At 39.7% G+C, this 14,175-nt stretch overlaps 1 protein-coding gene across 1 annotated transcript in view; it reads left to right on the forward strand.

The window, feature by feature from the left end:
• The first annotated feature begins 4,119 nt into the window (after positions 1 to 4,119).
• The window catches only part of LOC126293152 (uncharacterized), a 456,474-nt gene continuing 446,418 nt past the window's right edge, over positions 4,120 to 14,175 (forward strand). The window contains exon 1 of the mRNA XM_049986289.1: positions 4,120 to 4,223. The gene's annotated coding sequence lies outside the window, so the exon portion shown is untranslated. The remainder of the gene's footprint in view (positions 4,224 to 14,175) is intronic.

Genomic DNA, 14,175 nt, shown 5'->3' on the forward strand with positions numbered 1-14,175 from the left:
TGACCAATGGGTAGCATTGTCTTCCCCCACCTCGACGGAGGTGCGAGATGACCTGAAGAACGGCCATGTTTCAGCACTCTGCCGATGGATCTAGTGGTGGTAAGACCTGTCTTAGGTGTGCTCCGTAAAGACAAAAGAGTGGAGACATGGTGTGCATGTGAAATACTTAAGAGTAGTTTGGAATAATAATTTCTCTATTTTGTGGGGAGAATTAAATGTCAGGCAGGTAATATTAAGGGGATCGTAGTAATCTTCGGAAGTGACCAACGGTCACAATGAAACCACGTGTAGCAATAAGTTGAAATACTTCGAGTGCTTAAGTTAAGCTGAGTTACTAGCGTGTGTACTATAAGTTGGAAATATTTAAGAAATGGCGTGCGCAGGACTTGAAATTAGAGACGACTGCTTCCACGTGGTGAGTACTGTGTGAGTCTCAATCTGTGTATGAGACAAAGGATAAAGAGAAGTACTCGTCCATGGTGTCAGTTGAGGACACGTGTGTGTGATGAATATGTTCTTAATATTACTTTGCGTGTTATGCTTCCTTGTGACGCTTGATTCAAACTATAATACTCTGAGAGAGAAGGGAGGTGAGTCAGCCGTCTATCCAGCAACGCCACTTGGCTTGCATGGCACAGAAAGACGTGCATATATCCTCCAGCGTCCGCAGTAGGAAAGATAAGTTACGAAGTGGGGCAGTGTCGTGTGAAACTGGGATGAATACTAATTGAATTGGGAAAGCTGAAAGTGATAATGTTTGACTATTCCTTGTTTTGTATTCCATGTTGCAGTGTGGTGTATGTCATGTAATTTAAGTATGTGTGGTTTGCATGGGAGAGTAGCAAGGTAGTTTCAGAGGTAGTGGGTTATGCATGTTCCTTCTGTACCGCTCGGTCTCGAGGAAAGTTTCGTGATGATGGGTGTGAGAGTCGAACTGTGAGATATAATAAAAGATCCACCATCCTATCCAGAAAGTACACTGTAGCGTTAAATAATTACTAGACCATAGGGTAGAGAATAACTAATGTAAAGCCATGCCCACTGGGCGGAGTTTCTCATGTGTTATTGTTGTAGGTTATAGAATTTGTGTGTTTAGGTTATAGAATTTATCGGAATAAGTAAGACAGTGAAAAGAAAAAGATTGGTGGCCTTTTCCTTCGAATAGTATGTTGTCACGATACTCAGAAATTATAATGCGTGCGCCATTCATATTCAGTGCGATGGCCACGTGTTGATCAAAGCTGTTAAATAAGAAAGAAAATGTGGTATTGCCAGTGCGTAGTGAACAGTCAGAGTTGTGTAAATTACTAATAGTCAGATGTGCGTTTTTGTACCCGTTGCGTAATATTCAAACAGGAGAACACTTTGTAACTTAATTGTGAGTACTAGAGTTCATGTTACTCGATAAATAAGAATGAATCCACTCGCTTGGCAGACCACTCATCTTGCAGGCCTGACTGCTTGATGCCACAGTATGAGCAAGGCATGTTGGTGCCTCTCAATTAGTCGATAAACGACAGCGTGATCTGTAAACAACCGAAGACGGCTGCTCAGATTGTCTCCCAAATGGTTTATATAGATAAGAAACAGCAAAGGGCCTTTTAACACTACCTTGGGGAACGCCAGAAATCACTTCTGTTTTACTAGATGATTTTCCGTCAGTTACCTTTCTGACATATCACAAATCCAGTCACGTAACTGAGACTATATTCCATAAGCACGCAATTGCACTACGAGTCGCTTGTGTGGTACAGTGTCAAAAGCCTTCCGGAAATCCAGAAATACGGAATCGATGTCAAATACCTTGTCAGGATCACTCAACACTTCATGTGAACAAAGAGCTAGTTGTGTTTCACAGGAACAATGTTTTCCAAACGCATGTTGACTTTTTTTTTTTTTTTTTTTGTCGTTCGGCTTCGCTGATTGTCCTCTTCCATAGGTTTCTTTCCAGTTGAGAGTCTTTCCTTAATGCTGTTATTCTTTATGTTGCCTTATCTGTCGCTATACCAGCGTCGTGTCCTAACAGCAAGCTACTGAGCTGAGATTCTAGTTCTACAATTTTATTCCTAGAAGTTTTATAAATAGGCATTGATTTAGGTACTATTTGAGGTAATTGGCTTCCATTTGGTTGCATGCTGATACCTTTTGTGTGGTCTGGTATGTCCTGTTTGGTCTCTTCCTGCAGTTAAAAGTAAGCAAGCAAAATGTTGAATATGTGCGTTTCACACTGTATGTATGCTAAATCACCCTGAAGAATCCAGCTACACAATAGCGAGAACTGCATTGAAATCGCCCCTGTACTTTCCGAGATTACCTCCGACAGACAGACAGAAAGATGCTGTTACCGACTTTGCTTTCTAATAAGTATTGAATAACAACTGAACGTAACTGATTGAGTTTTTCTGTTTTTCAATTTTTCACAGAACACTAAATATATCTTTAGCGGTGGAGAACGAAATGTTAAAATAATATAAAACTCAAGTTTACTTTTACGCCCACCGGCTCTAGTTGTTTCGGTGGTTCTGACGACGAAGCAATTTTGTAAATAAAATACGTCAGTGTCGATTTTTTTCATCGATTTTAGTTGCAATTCTTTGATTTTCGATCCCACTTCACCTTCAACTTTATCACTGATTTTTGAAACTTCGCTTTAAAGAGTTGACTTTGTCTTGTATACTTTGTTTATTTTGATCAACGTAGGTTGCGCTGTATACTTCTTGTATTTTATGAGAAATAATAACCAAATCACTTCTTACACTCATTTTAAATTTGTTACATAAATAAATTGAAAATCGCAAAATTGTACGACCAAGAAAAACTCGTCCATCACTCAGAGAAAGTCAGGTTTCGACTGAATGACGTAAACAGTTGAACACAGACGAAATGGAGCGGTGGCTGTTTTTGTCAAAACCTCGAAGGCGGTATTAGCCTTTCGGCGTAGGTCAAATGCGGCCGACGTGGTGCACGGTATGTACAGAGAGCTTGGACAACAATCACATCGCTTGCACGCCACGCATACAGATTTGAACCTTAGTAAATAATAATGATAGAATTGGTACTGGTTTAAAGTTCTTCTTTAGAGTTGCAGTTTATAGTTGTAATGCAAAACAAAACTATATACATGTAACGTCACATAGCTCTCTCCTCTCCGACCTTGTCAGACAATTTTGCTGATCCCCTCCCTCCCTCTTATCGTGTGACGTAATTCATGGATGACCGCGAAGCCATCACGCCAGATCACTTTGTTAGCAATATAAGGTGATGTTCCTTGGCATATAAACAAGATGCATAATGTATTCTAAAAAGTAAGAAACAATGTAATACATAGTCACAACCACATTCGTTTTTCTGCTGTAGAGTGTTATTTTCGTGGTCCCTAAGTTTTTTTTTTTTTTTTTTTTTTTTATCTCCTCCCTGGGTGTTAAATGTAGAACACAACGCTGCTGTGCAAGAGTGACAAGTCGTGCTACAAAATCGCTAGTGTGTAAGTGGCCTAAGTTATAGATCTTATCCTACTTTCAGTTTGTTCAAAAAGTGCATATAATTTGTAACAGATTTACTGAAATGCTATATTTAATTTGTTGTGTGCAGTGCTTTTCATCAACAAGGTTCATTCAAATAATATTTTTCAATAACGCTTTTTGTATCGAACCTGCTTACAAGTTTACAGACATTGCTAAACATGTGTAGGGATTTTGCAGGAAGACAGTCTTACGGATTTTTTTGGGGGGTGCGGCCTAGGACCAGCTTTGACAGCGCTGCCAGGGACGCAGAACCATCTTTGTGCGGCTCTGTTCCAAATATCAAATGCAAATTGTTCAGATCCGTACTGCCTATAAAAAAAGTATACAAAATCCACAGTACTTCAAAACAGTAACTGTTTATATCGGCAATGTGACTACATTCAAAATTTGCAGAATACTTTACGTGGAGACTTACGGTCGTTTCACCCACGCGACAAGGGGCGGCGCATTATATGTAAATGAGCTAAATCCTGCTCCGCGCATTCAGATGTTCACTCCAAAGATGTTTATACGCCATCTGTTGATACATGGAGCAACTCTGGAAGGAGCGATTTTCATTTGGCTTCAATACAGAGAAAGTATGGCAGAATCTTTGCATTCTTGGTTCTTGCAACATTCGTCGTACCCGTTTATTTAGTCAAGGTTCGGTGGTCGACGAAGACAACATCTTGTTACTGAGGTAGCTGAATTTTGTTAATGGTGAGTTATGGAACTGCTGTAACATACGAAATACCATCATTGATTCGCGACAAATTATGCAATAGATGTGTCGAAGGACACAATAACATTTGCTTAGGTTTCGTTTTGTAACAGGAAATTAGTGCCACCCGCCCCTGTCGTGAAGAGCGTGTAGCGTAAAATACCTTAATTTCCAATTGCAGTCGATAAATTTCCTTGGGGCTTATGGAAATGTGGAATAGTTGTCTCATAAAAAATGAAGTAAATCCGCAAATAGTCCGTAGTGTAGCAACAATCACAGATTGCCAATTCGAGACAGATAAATTTGAGATTATCCTCGTGACGCATCACAGCTGCAGAAACGTTCATATATTATTGTGGCGGAGAGTGAAGAAATTTTTGGTGTTGAATTAAGTTGCTATGGAAACAAAGTAATGAAACGATGTTAGTTTCAAAAAGCACATAATTTGACACGTCACCCGAATTTCCATAGAAACTGCTATTGTATCGGCATTTTGCATCAGAAATATTTCACTTAAATCTGCATTCCTAGTGACAAGAACTGTTTATTAATGGAAATGGTAGGCCGTAAACACGATGCAGTAAAAATGATTTTGTTTAAAAGATTGCAGCATTCTTTCTATTAAATTACACGCAAATTATTTACTTTAGGTTAAAGGTTAGACAAACGAAAATGTGCGTACAACAATGACTGCTCTTGGCGCAATAATTTCGTACCTACTGTTATTGTTGTCCTGTGTCTTCAGTTGTTTAGTGCGAACAAAAGAAGCGAAATTGCACTAAATAAACGGTTGAACAGCACAATTGATCTGGCCGCTAGAATGCTACATACTGTCATTGCTGTAGCGCAGGCACACAACAAAGTTTATCAATTCGTATAACTGTTAAGATTGTGCCAGAATAAGACTGTGTTCCTAGCCTCAGTGACTGTCATTTAGAGAAGCTATCAGAGATAGTGCTGTTTTTCCAATGGACACGTCAGAGCAATATGGTAAGTTTTGGTGATACTTTTAGGCGGGTTATACAAAAAAGATTTATTTAATCGTAGCTAAAGTCAATACTTGAATTTGTTGTATCGATAATGGCTTCATTTTCTGTATGGAGAAATCTCCAACTAGGGACAAAAGTTTAACAGAACCGCTGAAAACACAGAACCTAGGGGAACTGAATGCATACATGAGTATGTGATAGCGGGTAGGAAGTGTTGACTACAGGATTCATTTAATTTTAGGCCTTCGGAATAGCCAAAGACTTTCTCTATGGCTATCAAGTCTATTTTTCCTCTGAAACCAGTCGTTGTAAATTATTCCTTCACTTAAGCAGTGGTTCGTTGCCAGACTTTGTTTGGATTGCATCGAGTGTGCTACAGTCCCAACGAGCAACCCGTTCATTTTTCGAGTTAGTAAATCTGCCAAAATTACGTTTTTCGTTTCGGTACAATATCTTCAGTCACATAAACCTAACATTTACTGAAGCTAAAAAAAAATGTAAATTAGTCGCTATCCAGATGTTAGTTATGTCAGTTCCGAAAAATATATACGACCGTAATGTTTCTTCTGATATCACTTAATACACCATAACAGTGAAATAAGACTCGGCATAATAGACTACGTGTCCATTATGGAAGTCTCCCTTCCACTTACTTGTCGATTGTTGTTCAACTCTAATGTTTTGAAACTAAGCGATCGTAAATAGAGATGCAGCGTTAACAAAAAGTAACACTTCAGAAATTAATCAATTTATCCACGTGCATGAAATATACTTTTGTAAATAACTTGGCTCACAAATTAAGGCAAACAGTAGAACAAGGGTAAGAGCAGAAAATAGCTGTACTGACGATAAATAGGACAAGTTGGTGGCATAAATATTCGCTTCGCATAATTTGTTTACATAACGTTCTGACACTACTTTCATTAAAGCAATGTTCAATAATAATAATTCCCTCTACTTTATACTGTATTGTTGTAATCGGTTGCGTTATTTTGCAGCGCGTTGCCCACACAAATGCCATACATCGATTGTGTACTGTATTTTCTAAACCTTCCGTTCATGAACACCCACGGACAGTCGGCTTAGAAAATTAAGAATAATACTTTCCAAAATTTTTACTTTCTCTGGCAAAAGGTTTGTCACATTCAGTGCCATTAATGGAGTGCAGCCAGTGAAATGTGCTATGCGGCGTCAACAATGCAGTCTTCAAGTCATGAAGTAGCAACTCAGCTTCTGATAGTTACTTATTGAAACCACGTAAGTGCAAGTTCTCACAAACTTCGGAACAAATTTCCTTTCAAATCATACTGCATTATTACCAATTTAATTTAGTTTAATGTGTTCATAGTTTTGGATGCATAAGAACGTACTAAATGAAAAGTTCGCAAATATTCGCGTATTAATTGAACTTGGTTACTTGCTTTTTACAGGTACTGAAAACATTAACTGTAATTCCTAATAACGTAGAACTGTCGATCAGACACACTGTAGTTAAAGTATAGCGTGGCCATGTAACTAACCGTAGGAAAAGCATAATGTTCCCAGGTCATGAACGTTCTTTCCTTTCTGATCTATCCAAGCACTAATCTTCTCTACACCCTCTAAAATCCGCCTGTTCCTTACTCCCATTTTGCAGAACTCCGCAGGAGCTCTCCTGAATGCGTTTGATGTATTAGCACCTTTGCCAGGAAATACAGAGCAGATAATTGCTTCTGCTCGACGTAAGGTTATTTACCGATTGAATCTTTCACTCTTCAGGGGACTATACCGAGTTGGAGAGCTGCTGGACGGATTGATAACCTGATATTACGCTCAACCTGAATGCGCACTTAAAATTACGTTTCTTTTGCCAGCAGTAGTGCTTTGTCCATTTTACTTATGTAGCTGACATAAAGCACAAAATGAGTATGCTTTACAATAAAGAATGTGTAAGAACGAGTAATGTTGTTCGTTGAAAATACGTTGCAGTTACTACAATGTCAGGATGATTGTTATCGATATCTGCACCCGCATTAACCCTACCGTGCCTCTCGTCAGTAGAACCGGCCAGCCGCCGCTTTACGCATGCGCAGTAACGCGAAACTCGCGAGGGTAGGATGGTGGGGAAGAGAGCTTCAGTTTTCCGTAACAAGAGTGGAAACAAAGCTCTCGATACGGAGCGGTATGTAAGGTGCGTGTGCGAAGCAGACTGCTCGTTTGTTCTACGCAACGACTTCCACTGTCTTGTCGGTTAGGAAATGTACAATGAATGCCTACGAGTTAAATCCCCTTAACACTTCATGCCACAATTCGTTACTGTTCTATACGTCAGCTATCCCATTATACTGCAGCTTTGGCTGCGGATATAACATAGTAAAGTTACACAATCAACAACCGCGGCACTAGTCGAACAATTCAGTATTAACTTTTCTATTTAATGTTTTAAAAACATGGAGACATGAAAGATTTTGTCATCGAAATTGCACGACCCGCCATTGACGATCGTTCGAACCTTACAGAACAGTGCATGTGGTCTAAAGCATTTGTTGACGCCTGCGATTTGCTAGTACTGCTGATCCCGTTTCTTCCTATCGTCATCGCGGCGAGAGTTGTGGTGGGGAGCAGAGGCGACTGAAGCATAGAGGCAGAAACGTGTTCATTGCAGTTCGTGCTGTCGGTAACGGCGCATCTGTTATTCGTGCTCACTGTTGTGTGTTAGGCAATCGGACGGCAAAATTCCAGGCAATGGTGAGTTAAGTTTCTTATAATACGTTCGCCCAGCCTGTAGTGGCTCATAAAGATATTGCTGCCACTGTTTCGAAGTTTCTGTGATAATACTGTTGTATATGGAATGCGTGTCATACGTTTGTTTACGCCAAGTTACCGTGTACCAAATGTTGCTGCTAATGACGCGGCGTTTAATGGCCAGATAGTCACACCACCAGTTGGCGGGAGCAGCAGTAAGTTCATTTTCGCCACGGAATTTGCTCATAGCCCCCGAAGCCAACGATTACGCTACGCCCCACGCAACTACTTCCGATTTAAAACTACGGAGCAGGAATGATACACTGGTGTGTAACTACGGCTCTGAGGAGTATAAGCAATGAATGACGTTTCTTTATGTGCAATACCCAACCCCTTCAACCGTTACTGTGACCTTCAAAGACTATCAAATATCCATTTAATATATATCTTCACGTACTAGCAAACAACAAAGGAGCAAAAAGATTTTGAGAGATTTTACGTGTCTGTCTTTGCAAAACAGTTACTGTCAGCCATGTTTACAATTGTTTCTTAGTGCTTGCGTCACACTCTTATGGTCTGAAATTTGTTCTCTTGTTGTAGTAAGATGAAGACCGATATTTTCTGACGGAATTAATAAAACTGCCGTGAAGTTCTGATAGTTTATTGGCAACTTAAATCTTTCGCGACTCATTATGCTTCGGCTATCTTATTCTATGTATCATTGTGATTAATTTGCTACCAAGTAATATCAAACTGTTTTACCTTAAATGATTTGTGAACGAAATTTCCTGCCAGAAAATAAGAGCGCCCAGTGAGGATGATGCAGTCGCGTTGGAACAATTTTAGTGCTTAAAAAAATGTGAATGATTCTGTTACTTTAAAACTAACCACTACCACTGAATTTTTATCCAGCAAGCACGGAACAGGGTGAAGTTATTCGTTATGCGTATAACGATTGTAATCGGTCTAAGGCATATTTAGTTGGGGCAGAGGATGTAATAGTAGGCTTTAATTAGGAATGGCTTGCTTGTTTGAGCAGTACTCATTTAGGTCACAGTGTGGGACAGTGGCTGTTCCTGAATTGGAAAGGAAAATAGAATGTATTGAGGAAAATAGAATATTAATAGCAGTTTGTAAAAGAATGTTTCGTCAGTAGAAGTCAGAAAATTGAGATGACTGGTTGATTGTCTGAGGTCAGCGTAAAACATTGTCAGGTATTGGTTTTTCTGTACTAAAAATTTTTTTAACGCGATGCGTTTTCGCTTCACATGTAACAGCAAGTTCAGTGATCATTCCGGAAATGCGCTAGACATTATATAACGACAGAAGATGCTTTATAAACAAAGTCATCTGGCAGCGGAAAGTATAATTGCAAAATACGTAGGTGCTCACTTGGCGGGATATCAACACGTGGTTCACTTAGCCGAAACGGTGACTTAAGACCTGCGTTTGGCAGTTTTGCGTTGAGAATACTGGGTTGTCACCTGTCGAAACATCAGACTTAAACTAAGTTACTCGGCTGCATTCCCGAAGTTATTCGAACGATGAAAGTGAGACTGAGATATCATCCCTGGTATACAAAGAATATAGTAACAGAACCGCAGTCTTAACGTAAGTCGCGACAGCGTCTCGTTTTTATTACCTTCAGCGATAACACCGCCCCAAGTGGCCAGCAAGCGACAATTCTGAAAAAAGATCGGATGAGTGCGATTACTAATGTTGATATTGATCTGAGACATTTTTTACAATAGGGAATGTATGTACAACTATGAAATAAAAAATGACACCACAATTGTCTTCCTTTACGTTCCTAAACAATGCTGATATAAGAAACGGTATATTACAGGGCAGTGTATTTACGATTTAACTTATGTACGGATATGTACCAAATAATGTTTTCGTTTAATAACAAGAAAGTGCTACTATCCAACGAAGCGGAGTTTTAGTTGCTACACTTCAGCCAAATTATGGAATGTGGAATGCAGGAAACGTTTATGGAACGTAATACCTACAGTATTTAACGTAGCAAATAAGCCACCACACAGATATGATATAAATCCTCTAAAGCAGTAAAACCCTCCCAACGCTGAAGAAACCAGTTAAACAATGTTTGCTAAATCTGAGCCGCGACCGGCAAGAACCTTCTTCAAACTTGCTTTTGAAGCAGAAGTAACAAATTTTATAAAAAATGGTTCAGAAAGTCCAGTAAAGTGTTGAAGGGCGGAGCATTAGACACTAAAATTTTTCGTCATGGGAAGTGCTTATGACAAAACAATATAGGAAAAGACAGATTGCTACGTATCATAAGAAAGGTACGTTAAGCTGCAGACAGGCACAATTAAGACAATTTCATAGAGCTTTCTGCCCAACCTTCATCTGCAAAAGAAACATAAATTAATACACATAAGCAAGTATACCTCATGCTCACATGATCGCCACCGCAAGCATGTCGGGCCATATGCTTCTCACGCTTGAAATGTGTGTTTGTTTTCAGCGGAGTAAGCTGCAAATACACGTACTCGAAAGAATTGTATCATAAGTTGAAGCTTAAATCATTGGATCATAGTAGTTTGGCTGTTTCCATGTGTATTTAATGATACTTGATGCCTCTTTGATAAATTACTGACCCATGGAACGCGCGTTAAGAGAAAATAACTAAAAACAAAAATCCTTACGAACCATGTGACTTCTTTCTAACCGCTTGGTGCGCTAGTGTCGCTATAGTTCTCAAAACTAAATATTGTCACACCAGTGTTGTGACTATAACTGTGTTCATGACTAAGAAATTAGAAATGATAGTTTATTAATGGCCAAATCATAGTAACTGATTTTCGTGATGAATCTTACATGGTAAATTGCTGAGAAGTGCAATATTTCAAAACGTATTTAGTTGCTGACGAAAGTATGGGTCTTACATACAAACGTATCACTTCCTAAGGCAATAAGAGTGCCTGTTTACGATTTTTTCTAAATACCGTACAATGTAAACTATTTGCCTCCTTCAATAGTTGGAATTCACGGATAGTTTTAATTTTCGTAAATGTGTGTTGGTATGTACACAAATTGTAGGCTTTGTTCTGTTATTGTAAAACTTCAAATCAGCTTTCGCATTTAGGTGCCTCTCTTGCGGAAAAGATAACGAAGTGTTCTGTTGACGACCTGATTATTGCCGCCACTTGGAATACATTGTGGAATATTTCAACTGTTTCCGTTACGCCAAATCTGAATCGAGCTTCCAACGGAAAACCAATAACGGGTGCATATACAGGGTGTTACAAAAAGGTACAGCCAAACTTTCAGGAATCATTCCTCTCACACAAAGAAAGAAAATGTTATGTGGACATGGGTCCGGAATCGCTTATTTCCATGTTAGTGCTCATTTTATTACTTCTCTTCAAATCACATTAATCATGGAATGGAAACACACAGCAACAGAACGTACCAGCGTGACTTCAAACACTTTGTTACACGAAATATTCAAAATGTCCTCCGTTAGCGAAGATACATGCATCCACCCTCCGTCGCATGGAATCTCTGATGCGCTGATGCAGCTCTGGAGAATGGCGTATTGTCACAGGCGTCCACAATACGAGCACGAAGAGTCTCTACATTTGGTACCGGGGTTGCGTAGGCAAGAGCTTCCAAATGCCCCCATAAATGAAAGTAAAGAGGGTTGTCAGGAGAGCGTGGAGGCCATGGAATTGGTCCGCATCTACCAATCCATCGGTCACCGAATCTGTTGTTGAGAAGAGTACGAACACTTCGACTGAAATGCGCTGGAGCTCCATCGTGGATGAACCACATGTTGTGTCGTACTTGTAAAGGCACATGTTCTAGCAGCACAGGTAGAGTATCCCTATGAAATCATGGCGGTGAATCGAGGAAGTACAATACATAGTGACGAAACTAAAATGAGCTCTTAACATGGAAATTAAGCGTTTCCAGACACATGTCCACATTATTTGTGTGTGAGGAATGTTTTCTGAAAGTTTGGCCGTACCTTTTTGTAACACTCTGTATATGTAATAGGTGTTGCGGTTGGTGTCGATGGAAATGTAATTTTTTAAACTTGAGGCAAGGAATGCAGTTCAGTAATCCTACAGGTGAATGCGTGTGCGCGCGCAGTTGCCCATTGTGTGCCTTGCCAATTTGAGCGTATTGTTACACACCAGCTGACCAATTATCAGTAGCGTATTCATGACACACACATGGTGATCATAGGGTTCCCATGTCCTTCCTTGTTTGATTACTATTTTCGTAAAAGTTTCAGTATTAGTAATGAACAAATTCAAAGCCCACAGCGGGAGCTACCTACATGGCTCTTTATTGTATGTTGCTTTTTAGAGCTGTTGCAAAACTTGTTGCTATTTCAACTTTTGAAAACGTCAGTTAAGCGCTGTCACGAAATATTTAATCATTCGTGTGTAATTTCTTTCATACTGACGCTTGGTAAGATACCCATAGTGAAGCGTAATCAGGGAAGTGAAAGTACAAGAATACGTGAGGAAGAAAGAGGAGCGAGAATAAGAGCCCCTGCTACTGCCTACCTTTAAAATATTAGGGCGTCAAATGGCGCACCTGCTTGAATTCAACCTTCCTCAGCCTGTCTGCTCCTGACGACCTTGCTAGTGTTAATTCACTTCAGATTTCACTGTACTCAAGTTCCGTTACCAGAGTTGGCCTGTAAGTTAGCGATGCACTGTTCAGTCATAAAGTCAGCAGTGTCTTCCAGTAAAATCATCTTCGCATTTATAAACTTGGTTGTAGTGTGATACGTATGCGTTTTTACCTACTATAGCAAACTTTTCTGTAACGTAATGTTGCATCATGTTACTATACCCGAAATAAGTCCACCTGCATTTCAGTTTAGGTGATGAGGTATCTACAAGAACTAAGCACACATATCAAGCGACAATAATATCATCATTACATGTTTAGAATCTTTCTAGTTGCGTATTTAGTACCCTTCTGCTTTTTAGATAGATTCACGAAAAAGAAAACTTTATCGAGAATACATTATTCAATTCTGTTTTGGGCACTCACCATCGAAACTCTCAATTTTCATTTTTCTTTCAGCAACACCTGAGTCAACCCTTGAACTACATTGGCTGGCTTAGACCAGCCACTTTCATAAACGGTTAACTTGAACAGTAATGTCATTTCGATTCGATACCAGCGCCGAATGGTGTAGGCAGAATTCCTTTCTCCTTTACTTTGCTCCCATCACAAGTTCATTTGCAGGCGGAGATCGCTTTCTCAGCTCCCCCAGACCACCTCAAGTGAGCGAGTAGCAGTTTGACAAAAAGTAAAATGACGAAATCCGCAGCGGTGTGGCTGCGTAGAAATTTTGCGATGTTTCGATGAGTCACTCATAATTTTCTGGTGAAGTGCTGAGACCAAGCGTGCGTCCTTTATCCGTAAGGCCGATATTACACCATCAATTTTTTTTTTGCCGAAGAAATGTGATCAGATATTCTTCATATTTTCTTTGACAAAGATCTTAGCTGTCACATTTTCTTCAGAATTTCCGACGAAGACATTACTGTGCTCTGCAGTTGGTCGTGCCACAACTGCACTGTATTTACATTTGGAAGAGGAGCAGAAAAAAAAGAAAACACAGTTGATTGAAATTGGTTTTCACTCCGATATGGTAAAAGCATCCAACAGTCTTACGGGAGCCGCAAGTCGAGAATGTAAAGTCGTATGAAACTTACTTGCGAATGGGCGAGAGTACATTTCAGTATGTGCTAAAGAATGTGGTTCGCCGTATTACGTGGCAGAACATTCCCCTCAGTAATGTTACATCCGCAAAAGACAGAATTACCGTAACAGTGCTGCTACTTGAACATCAGAAAGCTACTCTTAGTTTGTAATATGATAAAACACTGGAAAACCTTGGTGCACAATGACGAAAATAGCAGAAATGTATGGAGCTATTTATGAAGCACTGAAGGAGGAATATCTGTAGGAAAATAACCGTTTAATACGTACTATAGCAATGAAGAAATATTATTTCTGCACAACTTGTAGATTTTATCATTTATATACTTGGGGGGGGAGGATATATCCTCTGCGGCTAATCGCCAATTTTTTAGATCTTGCACCTTATATTGTCTTTGTATTCGGGACGCCGCAAGTTACACGGTGCTTCATCCGCCACGTACATTACCAGTTTCGTTGTAGATCCGACGCACCATGTAAATTTCGAAGCCATATTGAGAAACATTAGATGTCGTAC

This window comes from Schistocerca gregaria, chromosome 1 (assembly GCF_023897955.1).
Source record: "Schistocerca gregaria isolate iqSchGreg1 chromosome 1, iqSchGreg1.2, whole genome shotgun sequence".
In the NCBI taxonomy this organism is placed as follows: Eukaryota; Metazoa; Arthropoda; class Insecta; order Orthoptera; family Acrididae; genus Schistocerca; species Schistocerca gregaria.